Source organism: Vombatus ursinus, unplaced genomic scaffold (genome assembly GCF_900497805.2).
Source record: "Vombatus ursinus unplaced genomic scaffold, bare-nosed wombat genome assembly UNPS02001287.1, whole genome shotgun sequence".
NCBI classification, from domain to species: Eukaryota; Metazoa; Chordata; class Mammalia; order Diprotodontia; family Vombatidae; genus Vombatus; species Vombatus ursinus.
The window spans coordinates 7,330,665-7,354,186 of NW_020941065.1; positions in this window are offsets into that span (position 1 = coordinate 7,330,665).

A 23,522-nucleotide genomic window follows, 5' to 3' on the forward strand; every position below is an offset into this window, starting at 1 on the left:
ACTAAGGCAGAGGTTGAGTGATTTACCTAGGGTCACAGAGTCATTAAGTGTCTGAGGTTAGATTTGAACTCAGGTCTTCTTGATTCTAGGCCTAATATTTTATTCACTGTACCATTTCTGAAAAAGGGAGAGATGAGGAAGGACAGCATTCTAAGAATGAAGACAGCCTATGAAAATTCAGAAGGCAAGAGATAGAATTTCACATATGTGGAACAGAAAGTCAGTCAGTTTGACTGGAATGTAGAGTGTAACAGGGAGAGTTATGTGAAGTTAGCCTGGAGAGGGAGGCTGGAGCCAGGCTATGAAAGACTTTAAATTCCAAAGGATTTCATTTATAATTCTGGCTTCTAACTCCTTCCTATGCTTCCAGAGCTGTTCTGCAGCCAGGCCCATCTGTCTTGGCTGGGAAAGTCTCAGCCGGAAACCATCTCTAGCCTCCTTGTGATGATTCTTGACAAGGCTGGTGAGTCAAGGCTAGGACAAACCATTTCCTTCTCATTCTCCTTTGCTGGATCTTCATCCAGGTTGTGGGTATCCCCCAAGGCTCCATCTGTGGCTCTCTTTTCTTCTTTCTATACTCTTACTCAGTGATCTCACCAGTTCTTGTGGGTTCAATGATGATCTCTAAGCAGTTGATTTCCAGATTTATCTATCTAGTCCTAACCTCTCTCCTGAACATCAGTCTTGCCTCATCAACTGCCTGTTGGACATTTGGTAGTGGACATACCATAGTCCTCTCCACCCAACATGTCCAGAATAGAACTCATTATCATTCTCTCCAAACCCTCCCCTACTGAATTCCCCTACTACTATAGATGAAATCCCCATCCTCCTAATCATCCTGGTCCGCAAAGTCAGGGTTATCCTTCAGTCCTCTATCACCCATGTCACATCCCCAAGCAGCCTCCAATTTCTTTCTCCCTCAAATCTCTTGAATATCTTCCCTTCTCACCACTCACACAGTCAACACCTTCATCTAGACCCTCATCACTTCTCACCTGGACTATTGTAATAGCCTCCTAATTGGTCTCCCTGCCTCAAGTCTTTCTCTACTCTAATCCAAACTCCACTCAGCCAAACTGATTTTTCTAAAGCTCAAGCCTGACAGCATCAACTTCCCTCCCCCACCTCCCAACTTCCTGTTACCTCCAAGATTTAACATGAAATCCTTCATCAAATTTCTTCATAACATCTTCCTACCTGAGCAGAAGTGCTCAAACTCCAAATGAACAGACAAGGAAAGTTAAGGACCAAAGGAAAAAGGCTTTCTCATTAAATTGCCAGAAAAAGGAGAATCAAAGAAGGGATAGGACCTTTCTTGGGGTGGATGAGATGGTGATCGTTGACAATAGAGAGAAGGCAGAGCTGCTTAACTCTTATATTGTTTCTATTTTCCTGCCAGGGAGAAAAGTCATCTTCACCCTAGAGATGACAGAACAAAAATGACTAATAGGGAGTTTGACACCCAAGATAAGAAAGGAGAGAATAAGAGCACCCAGCTGTTCATGATGAATTCAAACTTCCCAACCCTGATAAGTTACTTTCTCAGTTCCTAAAAGAAGTGACAGATGTGATATCTGAGCCCCTACTGGGGATGTTTAAAAGATCATGGAGAAAGGGAGAGGAACTGCAAGGTTGGAGAATGGCCAATTCCCAATCTTCAAAAATGGGAAGAGAACAGTCAGTAAGCTCAACTTCCATACCTGGAGAAATGTTAGGTAAGATCATAGCAGACATCGAGAAAAGAAAAGAGTGATTACAAGGAGCCAGAGTATCTCCAGCCAAATCAGGCCATGCCAGACTAACCTTACTTCCCTTTTGTACAAGATTACTAAACTGGTAGATGAGGGGAATGCTGTTGATACTCTTTGCCTTGATTTAAAAAAAAAGTTTTCAGTAAAGTATCTCATGCTAGTGTTGTGCAAGGTATGAAAACTTGTAGATGAGTACACAGTCAGATGGACTCAGATTGATTGGATGGCTGGACTCAAAGAGCAGTTGCTAAGGGTTTAGTTTTAGTATGGCAGAATGTCTCCAGTGGAGTGCTCCAGGGATCTGTATTTGGCCCCCTGCTGTCTGACATTTCTGTCAATAGCTTGGATAAAAGATAGTATTCTCATCAATTTCACACACCAAGCTGAGAGGAATCACTGAAGTAGTGGATGATAAGAGTCTGGATCCAAAGGGATATTTACAGGCTAGATCATTGGGCTAAATCTAATGTGAAATTCAATACAGACAACTGTAAAGTCTTGCACTTAGCTACAAAGTAATCAACTGTACAGATCTAAGGTGGTATAGGAAAGGGATAGAAATCAGTTCCGAAAAAGATCTGGAAGCGTGGATCTTAGTGGGCTGCATGCTCAATATAACTCAGCAGTGTGATGTGGCAAGTCAAATAAGCTAAAGGGGATCTTTGGCTGTGGTAAGAAAGGTATCACTTCTAGAAGCTGAGAGCTGAGAGTCCCATTGTTTTCTACACTGATATGTGGAAGAGTGACCAGAGGAGGGTGACCAGGAGAGTAAAGAGCCTTGAGTTTGTTACATGTGAATTTGGGGACTAAGAACTAGGTCTGTTTAGAGTGGAGGAAAGGCTAGCTACTCTAGTAGCTAGTGGCATAGTGGATAGAGCACTGGAGTTGGAATTAGGAAGACCTAAGTTCAAAGCCTATATGAAACTCATGGTTTGATGAAGCATTATTTTTTTTTTACTAATACAGTCAATGTTTTATTTTTTTTACTCCAAAGCTTACTTTATTTTTAAAAATTAATTTATTTTTAGTTTTCAACACTCACTTCCATAAGCTTTTGAGTTTTAAATTTTCTCTGCTCTCCTCCTTCTCCCCCCCACAACGGCATGCAATCTGATATAAGCTCTGCATATACATTCCTATTAAACGTATTTTCACATTAGTGAAAAAAAGAGCAAATAGTATGCTTTGATCTGCATTCACACTCCATAGTTCTTTCTCTGGATGTGGATAGCATTTTCCATCATGAGACTTTTGGAGATGTCTTAGATATTTGCTTTGCTGAGAAGGGCTAAGTCTATCAAAGTCAGTCATCATACAACATGGCTGTTACTGTGTACAACATTCTCCTGGTTCTGCTCACTTCACTCAGCATCAGTCCATATAAATCTTTCCAGGTTTTTCTGAAGTCTGCTTGCTCATCATTTCTTATAGCACAATAGTATTCCATTGCATTAATATACCATAACTTATTCAGCCAATCCCCAATTGATGGGAATCCCCTCAATTTCCAATTATTTGCCACCACAGATAGAGCTGCTATAAATATTTTTGTACATTTGGGTCCTTTTCCCATTTTTATGATATCTTTGGGATACAGTCCTAGAAGTGGTATTGCTGGGTCAAAAGGCGAAGCAAATTTAAAAGCCCTGAGCTTCTTATAATTTTCCCTTGGAAGTATAGGTACAAAGTATATAAATGGCTTCTGGTTATTTCCCTAGTTAGAAATAAAGAATTTTAACAATGGCTTGAACAATTTGGGATCCCAAATCCTTCTTCCTCTCCTCCTCTTCTTCCTCCTTCTCCTCCTCCTTCTTCTCCTTCTCTCTCCCTACTTCTCTCTCATTCTCTCTCTCTTCTTCCTCTCTTCATCTTCCATCTCTCTCTTCTATCTCTTTCACTTTCCTTCTCAATCTCCCACATTTCTCTCTCCTTTCTTCCCTCTTTCTCATTTCTCTCTTTCTTTGTCTGTTTCTTTTCCCCCATCTCTCTCTGTTTCTTTGTCTCTTTCTTTTTCCTCCCTCTATGAAAGGGAAAATTTCCACCCTCTAGTTGTGAGTTCTCTCTCCAAAGCTGGGAAGAAATACAATTCCTGTTATATTTAATGACTTTGTACTCTTGTAAGCCAGTCAGTCCAAGCCTTGCCAGAAAGACTGTTGCATGATGATCTTATCCAGTGACTCAGGGGGACATGTTGACTATCTTCAAGTTTTTAAAAGGCTGCCGCATGGAAGAGGGATTAGCCTTGTTCTATTTGTTCCTAGAGGGGAGATATAGCAACAATGGGAGCAAGTTATAAAGAACCGGTTTTTATCTGGATGTCAGGAATAACTTCCTACCAACTGGAGCTGGTTCCAAAGTGGAATGAGTTACCTTGAGAAGTGGTAGGATTCCTCCTGCTCAGAGTTTTTCAGGCAGAGGCTGGATGGCCCCTTGTTGGTATATAATAATAGGAAAATCCCTTTCTTGTTATGGGTGCTTTGATAGCTACTGAAGTCCTTTTCAGATCTCAAATTCAATGATTCTGTGAAACTCTTCCAATCTTTTAATATTCCATTCCCTTCTATACACCCCACTCTTGAGCCATGCTGGCCTACTTTTCCTTGCACTCCATGTGCCATCTGCTGTCCCTATGTATTCTCACTGACTATTCCCCATCCCTGTAATGATCTTCCTTCTAATCTCAGATTCTTAAAGTCCCTGGCTTCTTTTAAGATTCAGCTCAAGCATCATGTCCTGTAGGAGACCTTTTTTCATTCTCCTACCTCTTATTGCCATCCTCTCTCAGGTCACTTTTCATCTACTCTGTTTGTTCTGACTTATATGTGTTGTCTCCCCCATTAGAATGACAACTTTTTGATGATTAGATCTGCTTTTTTGGTTTTTATTTTTGTTGTTTTTGTTTTTTGCTTTTTTCTTTGTATCTTCAGTGCTTAGCCCAGTGACTGGCAACATATTAAACAATTAATACGTGCCTGGTGAGGCAGCTAGGTGGCGCCATAATGTGTAGATTACTGGGCCTGAAGTCAGGAAGGCTCATCTTCCTGTGTTCAAATCTGGCCTCAGATACTTACTAGCTGTGTGACCCTGGGCAAGGCACTTAACCCTGTTTGCCTCAGTTTCCTCATCTATAAAAAGGGGTGGAGAAGGAAGTGGCAAACCACTCTAGTATCTCTGTCAAGAAAATCCCAAAAGGGGTCACAAAGAGTTAGACGTGACTGAAAAATGACTGAACAACAAGCATGTTTGTTGATTGGTTTTAGAGACAATGGGAAGCCACTGAAGTTTCTCGAGTAGGGGATGTGATAAGATCTTGTGCTTAATGGATATCAGTTTGGCAGCTATGAGAAGGACAGATTAAGGAGGAGACCAGCTGGATGCAGATTATCTTCTCATCATAGCATAAGGGAATTTCAGAGTGGTGGGGGACCTCTTTACAAATGCGGAAGCTGAAGAGGAAGTGGCTATTTTGTAGCAGGGCTGAGATGAGTGCCCGTGATTCTTTTCATCACACCTCACTGATGGATGGAGCTAGAAACAATGAGTCAAATTTCCCGGCTAACTAAGTGAGGCATCATGGCATCCTATTTATTGAGCCAGCAGATGTTAAGGATGAAAAGGGGATAAACAGCAATGAAGGCTCACAGGGGGACCAATGCAAGTGACTTTTTTTAAAGAGTAAAAAATGAAGAGACAGTGCACAGCAGGACAACGCTAACAATCACATCTGGGAGGATACTTTAGAGTTTTCCGATCACTTTAAGACTGGCTTTCTCATATGAGCTTCACGATATGCTTGTATACAGTTAGGGCGGGTTCTTTGGAAGTAGAGCATGTGTTATTACCCGGAAAATGCCCAGGAGGCAACCAGAATGTTTAAGGATCTCTCATAATAATGATGATAATAACTAGCATTTATATAGAGCTTTAAGGTTTGCAAGTACTTTACATATATTATTTCATTAGTTCATGCCATGTTGATTAATCAATCACTTGGCCAATCATGAAACATTTTTTTTTGGCTAGGCGATGGGGTTAAGTGACTTGCCCAGGGTCACACAGCTAATAAGTGTTATGTGTCTGAGGCCTGATTTGAACTCAGGTCCTCCTGAATCCAGGGCCGGTGCTCTATCCACTGTGCCACCTGGCTGCCCCAATCATCAAACATTTTTAAAGCATCTCCCAAGGGCCAGACCCTAGGCTAGGTGGCTGGTGGTTGTCCTTCATTCTTGAAAAGGACCAAAATGATAACATTATGCTAGAGTCAAGTTTCAGTGTGCCCGGCTATGGCTGATCAGACCAATACGAGCTCAGAATGTTCTACTGCAAGGCAGGCACAAATAGGCCATGTGAACATTCGGGGTGGAATTCTCTAAATTTGTGCATCTTGTGATTCTTTTGAAACTAGGCTAGGTGTAAGTGGGGATACAAAGGGAAGAATGAAACAGCTTTTGCCTTTAGATAACTTATTTCTTATCAGAGAAGAAAAACATGAACATGAATACATATACATGAAATTGATACAAAATAAATTCAAGACAGTTGGGAGGGGAAGGAATATGGGAATTGGTTGAAGGAACTGGGGATGTTTAGCCTGGAGAAGAAATGACTCAAAGGAGATACACATTTGAAAGGTTCTACTGTAGTACCTTCCCTCTGTTAACTATTTCCTTTTTATCCTATATATGTTTGCTTTGTATATATTTGTTTGCATTCTGTCTCCCCCGTTAGATTGTAAATTTCTGGAGGGTAGGGACTGTCTTTTGTCTCTTTTTGTATCCCTAACACTTAGTACAGTCAGTGCCTGGCACATAGTCGGTACTTAATAAATGTTTATTGATTAATTGATTGATAATATAATCATTATAATTGATAACTGGAGGAGAAACTAACATTGTTTTATGTAGCCCTTGAGGGCAGAGCTGGGAACTATGGGTAGAAGTTGCAGAGAAGTACATTTAGACCTGGGTAAGAAACCCTTTTGAACAGTAGTTGTCCAAAGCAGACTTGGCTGCCCCCAGAGGCAGTGGAGTTGCCTCTAAATGGAGAGCTTCTGAGCTTCAGTTTCCTTCTTTGTAAAATGAAGGCTCTAGGTTTTGTGACCTTGAATGGCCATTCCAGTTCTAAGGCCAATGATTCACACTAAACTGTGCTGGATAGCTAGAGAAAGCATTTAATAAGTGCTTCATGTTTGCCAGTGATTGTGCTAAGGGCCGACATGCACGTACAAGCAAGCATGAAAGCCCTTGCCCTCAATGAGGCTGGAGGCAGGACTATGAGTTCAAATCCCATTTCCAATACTCTCTAGCTGGGTGACCGTGGATGACTCTTTTAACCTTTCCCAGCCTCAGTTTCTTTAACTTGATATAGATAATGCTAGCACAAATATTTTTTTGCTAGGATCAAATAACACATACAAAACACTTTGCAAACTCAAGTGCTATTGTAGTATTTATATGCTATTATTATTATTATTATTATATTTGAATGGGGGAAGAAAAGAGTTAAAGGGGAGCTAGAAAGCAGAGTTCCATCATATGGCCAAGAAATGTTGTGGAGACCTGTTTCTGGATAAGACATGGTGAGAGTCTCACCTATCAGAGCCTGGATCCCATTCAAGGTCCCAGAAGTGGATAGATGAGGATGATGGTTGGTGTGCAGGCAGCATGGCTTGAAGGTAATTTGGAGGGAATGCAATGTCAGGGAACACATCTAATCTAAAGTTTTTCTTTCCTCCCAGCACCTAGAACCCAGCACCTAGCATCCCTAACCATAACTCAGTACACAATCCAGCACTCTAACTCAGAACCTGGCACCTATATCCACATCCAGGATCCACATCCAGCACCCAGTTGTTGAAGAGGACCAATGACATCAACAGGGTGGTGTCCTGTCTCCTGTGTGAATTGGCTTTAAGTGAGACAGAGTTGTACAAAGTCATCAGCCTCACTCTCTCTTCCAGGGTCTTGGAAGTCTAGTGGCAAGACAAAAGTTGAGATGACTGACAATGGTCCAGGATACAGTGGATGACTTTGGCATCTTCCATGTCTGACCAAGCTCTAAGCGCTCCACAGCACCTGATTCAGCCCCATCAGGGCCATTGGAGCAAATTGTTCTTATTTGCCCATTCCACCAGGGGAAGTCTTCACATCCTTTGGGTAGATATCCCCCTAACTTGCCAACAGGTTTGAGGTCAGTTACCCTCAACCTGCTTTAGCCCATCTGCTGAGATGGCTTACCAGGGTGTGGTTCCTGCTCATGTTACAGTTTCTTGGAGCTACCTGGTACCAATACTCAACACACAGTACTCACATCCAGAACTGAGTACCCAGAACCCAGCACCTAGAACCCAATGTCCACATCAAGCATCCATATTCAGCACCCACACTCAGAATCCACCACCCAGTACCCACATCCAATACCCACATAGAGCACCCAGAACCCAGTCTGGGGCTCTCCCCACAGGAGGTGCTTAATACCTCTTTGGTGGTTTGCATTTATAATAAACTGAGATTCCGGCTAGCCCTGACCTCTCTTTCCAGGCTCTCTCTTCAAGCAAACCCAGCTGTGCTGCAGAAAAACTCCCCTGGCTTCAGGTCATTTGTCAATGTCAGGCCAAGGCCTCCTGTGGAAACTGAATTAGAAGTGGAGCGGGGAAGCTCGTGGTCTCAGCCAGGTTCTGATTTTACAGGGTCAGTGAGGCTCAACGGCTGCTTCCATCCTGGTGATGAATGGGGCTTTCAGCCACCCAGGCTCCTGTCACGGTGTTATTTCCATTTCCCTGAAGCAACTCCCATGGGCAGTCCTGGCCACGGAAACTAGAGGACACAGATGGATAGGGCAGCTTGACGGCAGAGCTACTCCTTGAGGATGGAGAACCCCAGTGATGGCCCCAGGCTTGGAGCTCATGGTGGAGGGAGAGGGGAGGCAGGGAAGAGAAGGAAAACCTGCCTCCTGGGGGATGTTGGTGGGATGGGGGCATGTGGCTGCCATGTGGCTGCTAAAACACTTGGGGAGCAGTTCTCTATCTCTTCTGCAATCCATGCAGGATGTAGGTGTTTCCAAGTTTTGAGAGGCATTGTGATGCAATGGATAGATTGTTGATTCCTGAGAATTAAGAGGACCTGGGTATAAATCCTGTCTCAGACACTTACTAGCTTTGTGATCCTAGGAAAGTCACTTACCCTTTCTGAACCTCTGTTTTCTCATTTGTAAAATGGGAATAATAAAATCATAGAAAATATATGAGAGGCCATTTGTTTTATTTATACTTTTCTTACCTCACTTCAATCAATCAATAAAGATTTATTAAGTACCTGCTTTATGTCAGGCATTATGCTAAATGCTGGGGATACAAAAAGAGGCAAAATGCCATCCCTGCCCTCAAGGAGCTCAGAATCTAATGGAGGAGACAACATGTGAACAAATACACACAAAGCAAGCTATACAGGATAAATAGGAAATAATTTGAAACCCGGAAAGGTGAATAGTACCGCCTCAGAGAATTGTGAGGATCAAATGAGATGATATATGTCAAGTGCTTTGCAAGCCTTAAAGTGCTATATTAATGCCAGGGCTCACCCAGCAGAGTCCTGGGTCTAGTTTGGAGTCCTGGGCACTGTCCAAGGTTCTGGAAGTGAGGCGTTGAAGATGGTGAGTTATTATAATCATGTATTAAAGGCTAGGAAAGCTAGTTGGTACAGTGGGTGGAGTGTGGGGCCTGGAGTCAGGAAGATGAATTGAAATTCAGCCTCAGACACTTACTAGCTGTGTGACCTTAGGCAGGTCACTTTACCCTGTTGGCATCAGTTTCTTCATCTGTAAAATGAACTGGAGAAGGAAATGGCAAACCATTCCAGTATCTTTGCCAAGAAAACTCCGAATGGGGTCATGAAGAGTCAGATGTTACTAAAAAACGATTGAACACACACACACACACACACACACACACTAGCTCATGAAAGATGAATTAGACTTGTTCTCCTGAGCACCAGAAGGGAGAACCATGAGGAAGTTGCAGAAGCAAATTTTCAGTTTTAAATACAAGGAAAAACTTCCTACCAATTAGAAATTACCATAAGTAGAATGGGCAGCTTAAAGAGATAGCATGTTCCCCTCCATGGGAGGTCAGAGCACTGGTTTGAAGTTAAACCACCTGTATTCAAATCTTGGTTCTGCTTACTTCCTGTGTAACCTGGTCAAGTCACCAAACCCCTCTGGGTCTCAGTTTCCTTTTCTGTAAGATGATAGTATTAGATCCAATGGTTCTAAGGTCCCTACTATCTCTATATCTATGGTCTTAAATCTACGGTCTAGATCTATGATCCTAAATCATTTAACCTCTTTAGGACTCAGTTTCTTCTGTTGTAAAATAAAGAAATTGGACTTGACGGTCTCAGAGGCCATCGAGATCTAGTTCCATTATCATGTGAATGAGAGGATGGGTGACTGGGATGATATGTCAGATATGTTGGAGAAGGGAATCTTGCTCAGGGATAAATTAGAGTAGATGCTCTCTGAAGCCCCTTACGTCTCCAAGGTCCTGTGATCCCAAGTGGGATAAGACCGACCCTTTGTGTGGCCTTTGGGGACATGGCAAATAGCACTGGATTTAAAGGCAACTCCAGTCTTGCCTCTGACACTTTCTAGCTGTGAAACATTGGCCAAGTTATTTTTTTCTATGCATCTTTTTCCTCAATAAAAGTGAGGTTAATGATAACACAATCTTGTATTTCTGGAGAACTTTAAAGTTTACAAAGCGACAGCCCTGGGAAACAGGTCATGAAAGAATCATTGTCTCCATTTTACAGAGGAGGAAACTGAGATGCAGAGTGATTAAATGCTTTGTTTGAGGCCACCCTACTAAGTAAGCAAAAAACTGAGCATCTGATCCAAGGGCTTGACTCCAGGTCCACAGCACATGCTGCATAATAATACCCATATTCCCTACCTCCTAGGCTTCTTATAAGGAAAACACTTGTGAATTCTCAAGGAAATGTCAGTTATTATTATGCAATTCCATTAATTTCTAGAAATATCTATTAAGTACCTATATGTACCCTGAAGTATGCTAGAAGAAGGGGCTACAAAGACAGAAAGAAAACAGCTTCTACTCCCTGAACTCTAGGCTAAAGACTTTTCATTTTCTCCTTCAAGTAATGGGGAGACACTGAAGGTTTTTGAGCAGGAGAGTGACATGGCATAGACCTTCTTCTTAAGATTATTTTGACAACTTTGTAAAGTCTCAATTCAAATGCTACCTTCTGCAGGAGTAAATTACTTAACCCTGTCTGCCTCAGTTTCCTAATCTGTAAAATGAGTTGGAGAAGGAAATGGCAAATCACTCTAGTATCATTGCCAAGAAAACCCCAAATGGGGTCTTGAAGCATCAGACGTCATTGAAATGACTGAAAAACAAGGGTTATGTGCCAGACCCTGTGCTAAGCATTTTTATAAATATTATCTCATTTGATCCTCACAACAACTCTGAAAGGCAGGTTCAGTTATTATCCCCATTATACAGTCAAGAAAACTAAGACAAACACAAACTAAATGACTTGCCCAGTGTCATACAGCTACTAAGTGTCTGAGGCGAGATCCGAATTCAGGTCTCCCTGACTTCAGACTCAGCTCTATAGCACCAACTGCTTTCCCTGAGGGAAAGACCTTCAAGGCCATTTGATCCAACCCCTCTATTTTACATATGAGGAAACTGAGGCCCAGGAAGGTGATGCAGGTGGATGGCACCATGCATAGAGTGTTGGGCCTGGAGTTAGGAAGATCTAAGTTCAAATCTAGCCTCAGATGCTTTACTAGTTGCACGATCCTAGGCAAGTTACTTACCCTCTGTTTACCTCAGTTTCTTAATCCTTAAAATGGAGATTATAATACTACCTACCTCCCAGGATTGTGGTGGGGATTAAATGAGATAAGAATTGTAAAGCACTTACCATAGTTTCAATGTTCACATAGTGAGCATTATATAAATGTTAGCTATTATTATTTAATGTTGAAGCAGCTAGATGGCACAGTAGATAGAGTTCTGGGCCTGGAGACAAAAAGACCTGAGATCAAATCTAGCCTCAAACACTTACTAGCTGGGTGACCCTGGGCAAGTCACTTAACCCTATTTGCCTCAGTTTCCTCATCTGTAAAATGAGCTGGAGAAGGAAATGGCAAACCACTCCCAATATCTTTGCCAAGAAAACCCTGAAAGTGATTGTGAACTGCTGGACATGACTGAAACAACTGAACAACAAAAAATTAGTAATGTTTGCTATTGCCTAAGGTCCTACAGATAGTATCTATTCATGAATCCATAGATGTAGCTGGAAGAGCCCTCAGAGGCCAATCTAGTCTAACCCCTTTTTTTTGCATCCCGAGCCATCCCAAGTGGTCTCGACTTGTGCCTTGCCACTGGATTTTGGTGAAGAGAGAGTGAGGCTGATGACTTTGTGCAGCTCTGCCTCACTGAAATCTCATTCATGTGCAAGTCAAGGCATCACCCATGACATCACTTGTCCCCTTCAAAAATGAAGGACAAACAACAACAAGAAATGAAGAAACCGAGGCCCAGAGAAATGAAGTTACTTGCCCAAGGTCAACCAGAGAGGACCAAGCATCAAAAGAGGAATTTGAAAGTGGTCTTCTGACTCTTGAGCTCTGGCTCTTTCCACTGAGTTAAGCAGATTTAATCTGGATAAAGAATGTTGACAGGAGTCAAGCAGAGAGTCCATGGCATGATTTGACCCATACCCTGCTGCTTTCTGGGATGGGGGGAGCCTAAATCTAGGACAGGATTATATTTATGTAGTGAGGAAAAGCAGACTAACTTCCCCAGACATAGATGGGCCACAGCAATGCTCCAGGTGTTCCCTTTAAATAAGGAGGTAGCTTGGGTCCAAGGTTCTGCAGAATCACAGCATATAAAAATATGGAAGGGACTCTAGAGGTCACCTAGTTCAACCCCTCTACCTGCATAAGAATTTCCTTTCACACTAGCTAACATTTATATAACTCTTTAAGGTTTGTAAAGCACTTTCCTAGGTGCTTTACATATTAACAGTGCCTTAATAGAGTGCTTTATATAATAATATTGTGCCTTTAATAATAACAGCATTTATATATAGCTTTAAGTTTCACAAAATACTTTACTTATACTATCTCATTTGAGCCTCATAACCACCCTAGGAGGTAGGTATTATGACTATCCCCATTTAATAGAGTAAGAGACTGAGGCAGAAAGAGATTAAATGACTTGCTCAGTGTCACCCAGGTAGTAAGTGCCTGAAGCAGGATTTCAACTCCCCAGACCATGACGTCTCTCATTAGAAGGTGAGTTGCTTGAAAGCAGTGGCTGTTTTTATTTTTATTTTTATTTTTTGCCTTTCTTTATATCCCCAACATTTAAAACAGCACCTGGAACATAGTAGGTGCTCAATAAGTGCTTGTTGGCTTGACTTGAACTTGCCTGTACAAAATCACCAACAAGTAGTCAACTAGCCTTCACTTGAAGGCTGTCAGAGAAGGGAAGCCTGTGATATCCTTAGGCAGCCTGTTCCAATTTGGATGATTCTGGTTGTTAGGAAATGTTTCTGTACGTCAATGCTAAGCTTCCCTCTCTTCATTTTCTTCCCTTAGCTCCTGGTTCTGCCCTCTGGAGTCAATCAAAGTCAGTTTAATTCCTCTTTCACATGACAGCTGTCAAAAAAAGTGAAGACAGCTCTCACGTATGCCCTAAGTCTTCTTTTCGAGGCGAAATAGCTCCAGTCTCTTTAACCAGTCCTTTTATGGCTTGGAGTTATGACCCATTCCCATCCTGCTAGCTCTCCTTCTCCTCTGGACGCTTGCACCTTTTCAAAGTCTTCCTAAAGTATGCCACCCACAAAGCACACGTATCTTGTTCCTGACAATGCTGTTAAATCATTTTTCAGTCATGTCTGACTCTTTGTGACCCCATTTGGGGTTTCCTTGGCAGAGATACTGGAGTAGTTTGTCATTTCCTTCTCCAGCTCATTTTACAGATGAAGAAACTGAGGCAAACAGGGGGTCACACAGCTAGTAAGTGTCCGAAGCTGGATTTTAATTTGGGAAGATGAGTCTTCCTGACTCCAGGCATAGCACTCTATCCACTGTGCTACATAGCTGCTTGGTTCCTGATAATACACTTTGCCAAAAAAGGAGGTTAGGTTGACATGACCTGTTTTTGTGAAGTCTCATTGGCCCTTTGTGATCATTGCTCCCTTTTCTAAATGTTCCCGAACTGTCCTTTTAAATAACAACAACTTTTATGTAGTGCAAAGAACATGTTTTAGAAGTTTGCCAAGAATTAAAGTCAGGTCCTGACTATTTATGGTGTGAAGACTCCACTCTTTCTCCTCATCTCCTCTAACTCCACCTTTTTAAAAAATTGGAGCATTTGACCATTTGCCATCCTATGGCACCATTCTTCTTCTTCACAACCTTTCAAAGGTTACTGATGGTGGCCCAGGGATCATCTATCTCACTACCTACAGTGCCCTGCCATAGAATTCCTCTGGGCCTGGTCACTTGGATGTGTGAAAAGCAGTTTGCAGCTTACTTATTATCTCTGTACTCATCTTGGGCTTCAGCTCCCTCTTGGTTGCTTTTGTTTTGGTTTGTTTCTGGTTTGTTTATTCTATTGTTTCTTGTCCATAGATTAGTTTCTTTGTCAGAGAAACAAGAAGCAAAAAAAGAGTTGAGTAGTTCTTCCTTCTCTTAATGGTCCATGATTAACTTCTGTCTTTGGAATGAGAAGAAATTGTGCTATTGTGGAAAGTACTGGACTGGTAGTCATAAGAGACTCAAGTTCCAATGAATTGCTTGTTATGGTATCATCATGAAATCAACCTATAAAATAAAGATAATAATACTTGTATTACCTATCTCAAAGGGTTTTGAAAGTATCAAATGAAATATGTAAAGTGTTTTAAGCTGCCAATAAAATTAAGTTGCCTACTACTACTACTACTACTACTAATGCTATTACAACTACTGCTAGTATTACTAGTGCTACTATCACTAGTTGTTGCTGTTCAGTCATTTCAGTCCTGCCTAACTTGACCCCATTTGCTGTTTCTTTGCCAGAGATACTGGAGTGGTTTCCCACCTCCTTCTTGAGCTCATTTTACAGATGAGAAACTGAGGCAAACAGGGTTAAGTGACTTGCCCAAGATCACACAGCTAATAAATGTCTGAGGCCAGATTTGAACTCAGGGAGATGTGTCTTCCTGACTTCAGCTTGCACTCAATTTACTCAGCCATCTAACTGCCCTAACACTATTGCTATTACTTCTACCACTAACACCACCATCATCAGCACCACCACCACCACCACCACCACTACTACTGCTACTACTACTACTACTACTACTACTACTATTACTATCTGGCATTTACATAATGCCTTAAGAATTGCAAAATAATTTATAAATATTATCTCCTTTTACCTCACAACAACCCTTGGAGATAAGTGCTGTTATCATTCCCATTTTTATAGTTGAGGAAACTGAGGCTGGCAGAAGTTAAGTGACTTGTCCAGGATCACATAGTAAATATCTAAGACTATATTTGAGCTCAGGTCTTCCTGACTCCAGGCCAGGAACTCTATCCAAAATACTACCTACCTGCCTGTGATCATTTACCTATGATATAGATTATGAGCTGGCCTCAGAGTCAGGAAGACCTGGGTCTAAGTTCTGCTTCTGAAACGTGCTATTTATGTGACCTTCAACAGGTCACTTAACATTTCAGTGCTCTGGACAACTCTCTAAGACTGTAAGTTATAGAGAAGGTGCTGACCTGAATAGACAGGACTTTCATCCTCCAGGGGTTTGAAAATACAAGTCCACTCCCTATCTCTACTGCTATTACTATAGAAAATTGTTTCTTATCATCTTATTCATTAGAGTTTGGGTAGAAATAGGGCTCAGACATGTCAATATCCAGCTTTATTCATTTCTATTTAATGTTCTGTGGACTATTACACTGGTAGGTTAAAATAGCTGCTTTTCATAGTGGAATAAAGACCCCAGAATGTCAGCTCATCTTTGATAGGCTTACTGAAAGCATCCGTGGGACAACCCTCTTAGCAGCAGGCAGGGTGAAGGGAATAATATGTACCTTGACCTATTCCCATGTGATCTTGATTTCTTCTGTTAGGATTCCATATTTTAAAATCTTTCCATTCTATGTGGCTTGGAGATTAAGAGTGTTTGGTACAGTGACATCTATTAAAAACATTGTTCTTAGTTCTTATGGATCAAATGTTATGTCTAGAGGATCACAGGCAACATTGCAATCGGAGATAATGCTTTGGTTCTGACAGTATATTGGTTGAGTTCCCAGGGATGTTTTGAGGTCTGTATTTGTGGTAAGGGGATTTGCCATCTGTCAGCCCCTGAAAGATAGCAGGCTTCTGGTGTATAACTCAAGCCACATGACATGTCTTGCTAGATATTCAGTAGGTGCTAAAAGTCTGCAGCCTGCAATGATGTATTGCACAATTTCTATCATTTCCTTGCATAGTCTATATTGATCCTTCAATTTGGGCTACTTTAAGATAACCCTTCTGTAATTTCTGGTGGCAATAACCTATTTCTGAATTGCCATCATAAACTCTTCTCTTTTTACAAATATCCACATGACTCAGTCAATTTTTCAATGTTTCTTTGTAGACATGTTGTTGGCAAATGTTATCTTTTGATTCAATCAATCAATCGACAACATCAACAACAATATCTCGGATTTACAGAGTGTTTTAAGGTTTGCAAAATTAGAATAATGTGCGTGTGTGTGTGTGTGTGTGCACGTGTGTGTGTGCACATGTGTATAGCATTGAATAGGTAAACATGACTGAATGACAAAGTAAGAGGAGGGGTACAATGGATAAGAAAATTTGAAAAGGTAAGAAGGAGTCACATTGTAAAGAAATTTACATGCCAAACAAAGGCATTTATATTTGATTTTAGAGATAGTAGGGAAGCAATAGAATTTATAGAGTAGGAGAATGACTTAGTCACTTTGGTGGCTGTATGGGAATGGATCTGAGTAGGGGGAGTTTTGAGGCAGAGAGCCTAAGTAGGAGTTATTTCAGTTTTCCAGGTGGGTTATGGTTAGGACTTTGACCAGGGTGATGGTGGTATGGCTGGTGAAGAGGGGATATATATGACAGATATTGAAGAGATAGAAATGACAAAATTTGGTAACTGAATGAATATGTGGGACGAGTGACAGTGAAGAAGTAAAGATGATGGTAAGATATAAACCTGGGTGACTGGAAGAATGGCGATACCCTCAATGTTAATAAAATAAATTTAAAAGAAGGGTTAGTTTGAAGGAAAGATGATGAGTTCTGTTTGGGCCATGTTGAAATGTCTCTGGGGCATCCAGTTTGAGATATCCAATAAGCAGTGTATGATTTGGGACTGAGGCTCAGGGAAGGACACTAGAATTAGATAAGTAGATCTAGGAATAATCTATATAGAGATGATAATTGAACCTATGAGAGCTGATGAGGTTGCTGGGACCGAAACAGTACAAAGGAAAAAGAGAAGAGGGCTCAGGGTAGAACCTTGGCATATATCCACCATTAAGGGGGCACGGAATGGATGATGAACTAGCACGGGAGACCGAGAAGGTAGGAGGTCAGACAGGTAGGAAAACTAGGTGAGAACAACATCCCAAAATCCCAGAGAGCAGAGAATATCCAAGAGGAAAGGATGAGCAACATTGTCAAATGATGCAAAGAGGTCAAGAAAGATGAAGATGGAGAAAAGGTCATCAGATTTGGCTGTTAAAAAGATCATTGCTAACTTTGGAGAGGACAGTTTTAGTTGAGTGATGAGGTCAAACATCAGATTATAGCAAGTTGGAGATAAATAAGAGGTGAGAAGTGGAGACTCCTTGTCTCTTAACTATTTCATAGATTCCACTTAAATAAAGGTAAATTATTTTCAGTTTTATTCCACAAATCAAATGGTGTGTAGCTGTTGGTCTTTACCATTGCTCGTTGAGATTATGGAAACTTGTTTCAAAAGTATTCTGATTTGTTGGTCATGTGCTCTGAGGTGTGCATTAATCCTCTTCCTCCATTTTGGCCAGGAAATACTCATCTGTCTGTAGTTGCCTTAGAATGATGAGTGCTGTGGTTCATTAATATTGGATGACTTTTTCTAAATCTGTCACAGTCCATCATACGATTCTGAAAGTATACGTTGACTAGTATAAAGTAGATACTTAATTGTTCTTACTGTTATCATATTATATTATAGGGGCAGCTAGGTAGCTCAGTGGATAGAGATCTGGGCCTGGAGTTAGGAAGACCTGAGTTCAAAACTGGCCTCAGTCACTTATTAGGTGTGTGACCCTGGGCAAGTCATTTAACTTCTGTTTGCCTCAGTTTCTTCAACTATAAAATGAGAGTGATAATGGCACCTGCCTCCCAGAGTTATTGTAAGGATCAAATGAGATAATAGTTGTAAAGTGCCAAGCACTAAATAACGTTAGCTATCATTGTTGTTGTTGCTATCATTACTGTAATCATCCTTATTGTGATCCCTTTTTTCCCATATTTTTTGGGGGGTGGAACTCAGATAGAAATGACCCAAAGTTAATCTGCTATCTTGCCATTTTCCCTTTTATGTTTAATGTTTTGTGTACATGGATAAAATAGATGATAAGATTATTCATCTTCTCTAGACTCACATAAAGAGTGAGCACAACTCCAACAGCAGCAGCAGATAGGACAAAGAGGGCAGTACTTTATCCCATTCTCACATGGTTTAATTTCCACTGCTTGGTCTCTATATTTCTAGCAATTTGCTTTCCACATAGTTTAGAGATTATGAGGATTTGGCATATTGACATTTATTAAAATTGATTCTTAAATTTCTATGAGTTAATATCATGTTCAGGTGGTTGTAGGGCAACAGTTTCATCTTTGAGGATGTTCTGGGTGTAGTGCATTTAGGGGGTGTGAATTCTCAAGAATATTTTGGGGATTATATTGGAAGAATGGGGACTTGTCATCTGTTAGTTAATAAAATATAGAATAATTGTGGCAATCAGGCTTGATCTTGCCCAGAATTATATAGATGCTGTCCTTCATGTCTTCATAGAACTCTCTTCTCACCTTTACCTCTTAGAATCCTTTGTTTCTTCCAAAGCTTAGGTTGAATGCTGCCCAGGAAGGTAAGAAATCTCCAAGTAAAATCCAGTTGATCAAGGGAGCCTTTGGTCATAGAGCTGCAAGGGATCTCGGAGACCAGCTAATCCAACCTCCTGATTTTGGAGGAAACTGAGGGCAAGTGAAGTCAAATGGCTTTCCTGAAGTCACGGATGTAGTAAACATCAGAGATATGATTTGAACCCTGGTTCTCTGACTCTAGAGCCAGAACTCTTTCTGCCTTAAGACATATCATTGAGAGGAAGGAAGATGGAAAAAGGAGATGGTGGCATAACATATGGACAGCCTGAGTGACCCAAAGGAAGGTCTCCAGATAAGACCCCCAGCAACGGGGGGAATACACTAATTGGTGAGATCAAAGATCCATTTCTGTTGAAACAGAGAGAGGCATCTGGAAGAATGGGAGAATTGGAACCAGAGAAGAGGGAGATGGGAAGAGGCAGAGGAGGAAGGCAAGGGTTTCAATGCTAAATAGTCTCAATGCCTTATAGCGTATTTGTACACAGTTGTTTGCATTTTGTCACTTGCACTAGACAGTGAAGTCCTTGAGAGTAGGGACTGAATTTTCCTTTCTATTTCTAGCTCTTAGTGCATCACCTGACATATTTGTACAGTTGTTTCAGTTATGTCCGACTCTTCATGACCCCATTTGGGGTTTTCTTGGCAGAGATACTGGAGTGGTTCGCCATTTCCTTTGCAGCTCATTTTGCAGATAAGGAAACTAAGGCAAATAGGGTTAAGCGACTTACCCGAGATCACCCAGCTAGCAAGTATCTGAGGCCAGATTTGAACTCAAGAAGAAGAGTCTTCCTGACTCCAGGTCTAGAGCTCTGTCCACTGTGCCACCTAGCTGCTTGGCCTGGCCCCTGGTAGGCACTTAATAAATGTTTATTGACTGACTACTGAAAAATCATTTTTACGGTGACTAGAACATTGCCTAGAGTCAAGACCAGAGTTCAAATTCAGCTTTGGACACTTACCAGCCGTGTAATCCTGGGCAAGTCATTTAACCTGTGTTTGCCTCAGTTTCCTAATCTGTAAAATGAGGATGACAATAATAATAGCACTTGCCTCCCCGGATTGTTCTGAGGATCAGATGACATGAAGCTTATAACTGTCTCTTTGTGACTTCACAGCATTTTAGATTTGGACGAGGTCTCATCTCAAAAGCCATCTATTTCAACTCACTATTTCTTCTCTACCCATCTCTCCTGGTTCTGTTCTGAGGATGGAACAGGTGTCCCTATTCAGAAGTCTTTTCTTTCCTAAGACCAGAAGTAGTGGCAGAGTTGGCCCGGGGGTTGGGGGCCTTGGCAGGAGAGAGGCTGGCCCAACCTGGATTTCTCTCTCTCCATCTGCTGTTTCCACATGCCTCTGGGACATAGGCCTTGGAAAGGAGAAGCGGATGATGGCCGCGGCCTCTCTAGCCACTCCCCTCCTCCATTTAGAGCCCATTTCGTTGTGGGAGATGCAACCATAACCAGATTATTGATTTGTCTCTTCTCTTGGCAGGTTGGGTCAGGTAGACAGCCAGTGCTTATCCAGAGCAGGTGCCTGCTTTCTGTTCTCTTTGGCAGTCAGCACTTAATACACCTTTAATAAGATGTCAGTGAAGTGTGACGGCTGATGTTTTTAAGAGTGCCCCGGGACCGGTGGGTAGAGACGGGCCTCAGATCTCGACGAGGCTGTTCAGTTGCTGGCGGTGACACAGATAGAGACAGAGAGGGAGCCAAGTGGGGCGCTGAGATGGAAACACCTCGGATGCCAAGTGAATGAGCCGGGGACGCACCAGCTGGTGAGCTTGGCCACGTGTGACGCTGGGGGCAGGGACACAAAGACTGCCCCCTCCCATGCTGGTCACCTTGTCTTTTGGAAGGAGTGGTTTTGGCTGGGAGGCCTGTTGTTGAGCATAAAAATGATGGAGAGTAGGGGGAGTAGGGCCTAGGGTCAAGGGTGCAGGGCCTAGTTCTAAGACTTCTTTCTTTATTAGCCTACCTCTCCTGGCTGTTGTGAGGATCAAATAATACGTTTGTAAAGTGTTTTATAAAAGCTAAATAAAAAGGGGGGGGCAGTTATGTGGCACAGTGGATAGAGCACTAGGTCCAGAGTCAGGAAGACCTGAGTTCGAATCCAGCCTCAGACACCTACTAGCTGTGTGACTGTGGGCAAGTTACTTCACCCTCAGTTTGCTCATCTGTAAAATGATCTGGAGAAAGAAATGGCAAACCACTCCAGCATCCTTGCCCAAAAAACTCCAAATGGGGTCATGAAGAGTCAAACATGACTGAACAGCAACATGTAAAAGCTGTCTGTTCTATTGTTGTTGTTACTATATTGTTGTTATATATATGTTATTATATATGTATATTATATATATGTTGTTACTGTATAATATATATATATATATTACATATGTATGTTTCAATATATTCTATCTGCTGGAGATAAGGGCACCATATTTGGGATCAGTAGCACTATGGAATGGACACATGAATCTCCCCGGCTGGAAAGGTCCTCCCTAGGAAGGACGGTGGTACTGAAAGAACCCTGGGCTTAATGTCGGAAAAAGGACCTGGATTCAAATCTTGGTTCTGCTACTTTAAAAATATATAAAAATATAATAATAATAATAATAACAATTACAACAAGCATAGCAGCACTTTCAGGCTTACAAAGCACTTTACATGTGCTATCTCATTGGATACTAATAACAACCCTGAGGTATTATTATCCCCATTTTATAGATGAGGAAAGGGAAAGTCAGAGAGATTAAGGCAGGGTCGGGGGCAGTCAACTAGCAAGTGTCTGAGGCAGGATTCCACCACAGGTCTATACAACCTTAGGCAATTCTTTCAAACTTTTCTGGACCTCAGTTTCCTCATCTGTAAAATCAAGGGATTGAACCAGATAGTTTTTTTAGGTTTCTTCTTATTTAAAACTTAGGAGCCACTTAACCTTTCTGGGCCTCAGTTTCCTCATCTGTAAAATGAAGAGGTTGGACTAGATGGCTTCTGAGGTCTTTTTTTACCTCTAAATCTATGATTTTATGATTTTAAGGAAGTCATTTAATTTCTCTGGGACTCAGTTTTTACATGTGTGACACGAGGTGGTTGGGCTTGATGTTAATAATAGTTGTTGACTCATTTCAATCAGATCCAACTCTTCATGACCCCAGTGGGGTTTTCTTGGCAAAGCTACTGGAGGGGTTTGCCATTTATTTCTCTAACTCATTTTACAGATGAGGGAACTGAGGCAAACAGGGTGAAGTGACTTGCCCAGGGTCACAAAGCTAGGAAGTGTCTGAGGCCAGATATGAACTCACAAAGATGAGCTTTCCTGACTCCAGGCCCTGGCAGTCCTCTATCCACTGAACCACCTACCTGCCCCGGCCTTTACTTAGGCTTGAAGGTTTGTAAAGTTCTTTGTTTATGTTAAGGTACTTGATCTTCACAATAACTCTGTGAGGTGGATGCTAGTATTATCTGTTTTATAGGATGGGAAACTGAGGCACAGAGATGTTAAGTGAGTTGCCAAGGATCAAAAAGTCAACAAGTGTCTGAGGCAGGATTTGAACTCAGGTCTTCTTGACTCCATTCTTGAAAGCACTTATAATAATGAGGTAGTTTAGGGGATCTGGTACCTGGTTCCCATCTAGCTTTTCCCCATTGGTAGACAAAGCGAAAGGTAGTCCTCTTCCAGGAAAAGGCCTTACCACAGAGATTTTATGTGAGTAAATGAAGATCTAAATCATCCCAATAAGTATGGCCAATAAAGAATGACACCTGATTTGCTCTAGTTGTCTCTGCTATCCAGCGATACTGTGGGCGGGGTGCCAGAGATGAACAGCTCAGGGTGATAAGACAGTGAGAACAGTAAGCTGTGAGCCTAGTGCAGACAGAAGCAGCATAGCAAGGTTCTGGTTTGTCCTTCGTTCTTGAAGAGGACCATGACATCAAGAAGATGATGCCGTGACTTGAACCTGAACTGGCTTTAAGTGAGGGAGGACTGTGCAAAGGCATCAGCCTCACTTTTTCCTCCAGAGCCATCTGGGTCCGGTGGCCAGATCAGAGACCAGGAGGTCACGGCCCCAGGGATCAAGGATCAGCATTAGGGTGATGTCATGGATGTGAGCCCTTCTGAGGCTGCCTAGGAAGGAGATGATGGGGAGATTCTGAAGGAGCATTCTCCTCAAGCTTTGCTCCCTAGAATGCCACAGTCCTGTGGAGATTAAGAAGGACCATCACCAGCCAGACTTGTGCCTGCGTTGGGAAAAGAGACCACGGAGTCACTACAAGAACATGGATAGTAGCTCTTCAGTTGGAAGGGATCTCAAAGGCCGTCTAGTTAAGCTCTCATTTTACAGATTTGGAAACTGAGGCTCCAGGAAATTAAATGACTTGCTCAAGGACACAAAAATAGCACCAGAAGTGGAATTTCAATCACAAGTGCTCTGAATTTCCCACTCTACCACAGAGTTTGAAACCTGAAGGAAAAAGGTTGAGTTTGATAGCTGGTCAGTTCTTTGACACTCCCAGCTTTGCCTCATAATTAAGCATTGACCTCCA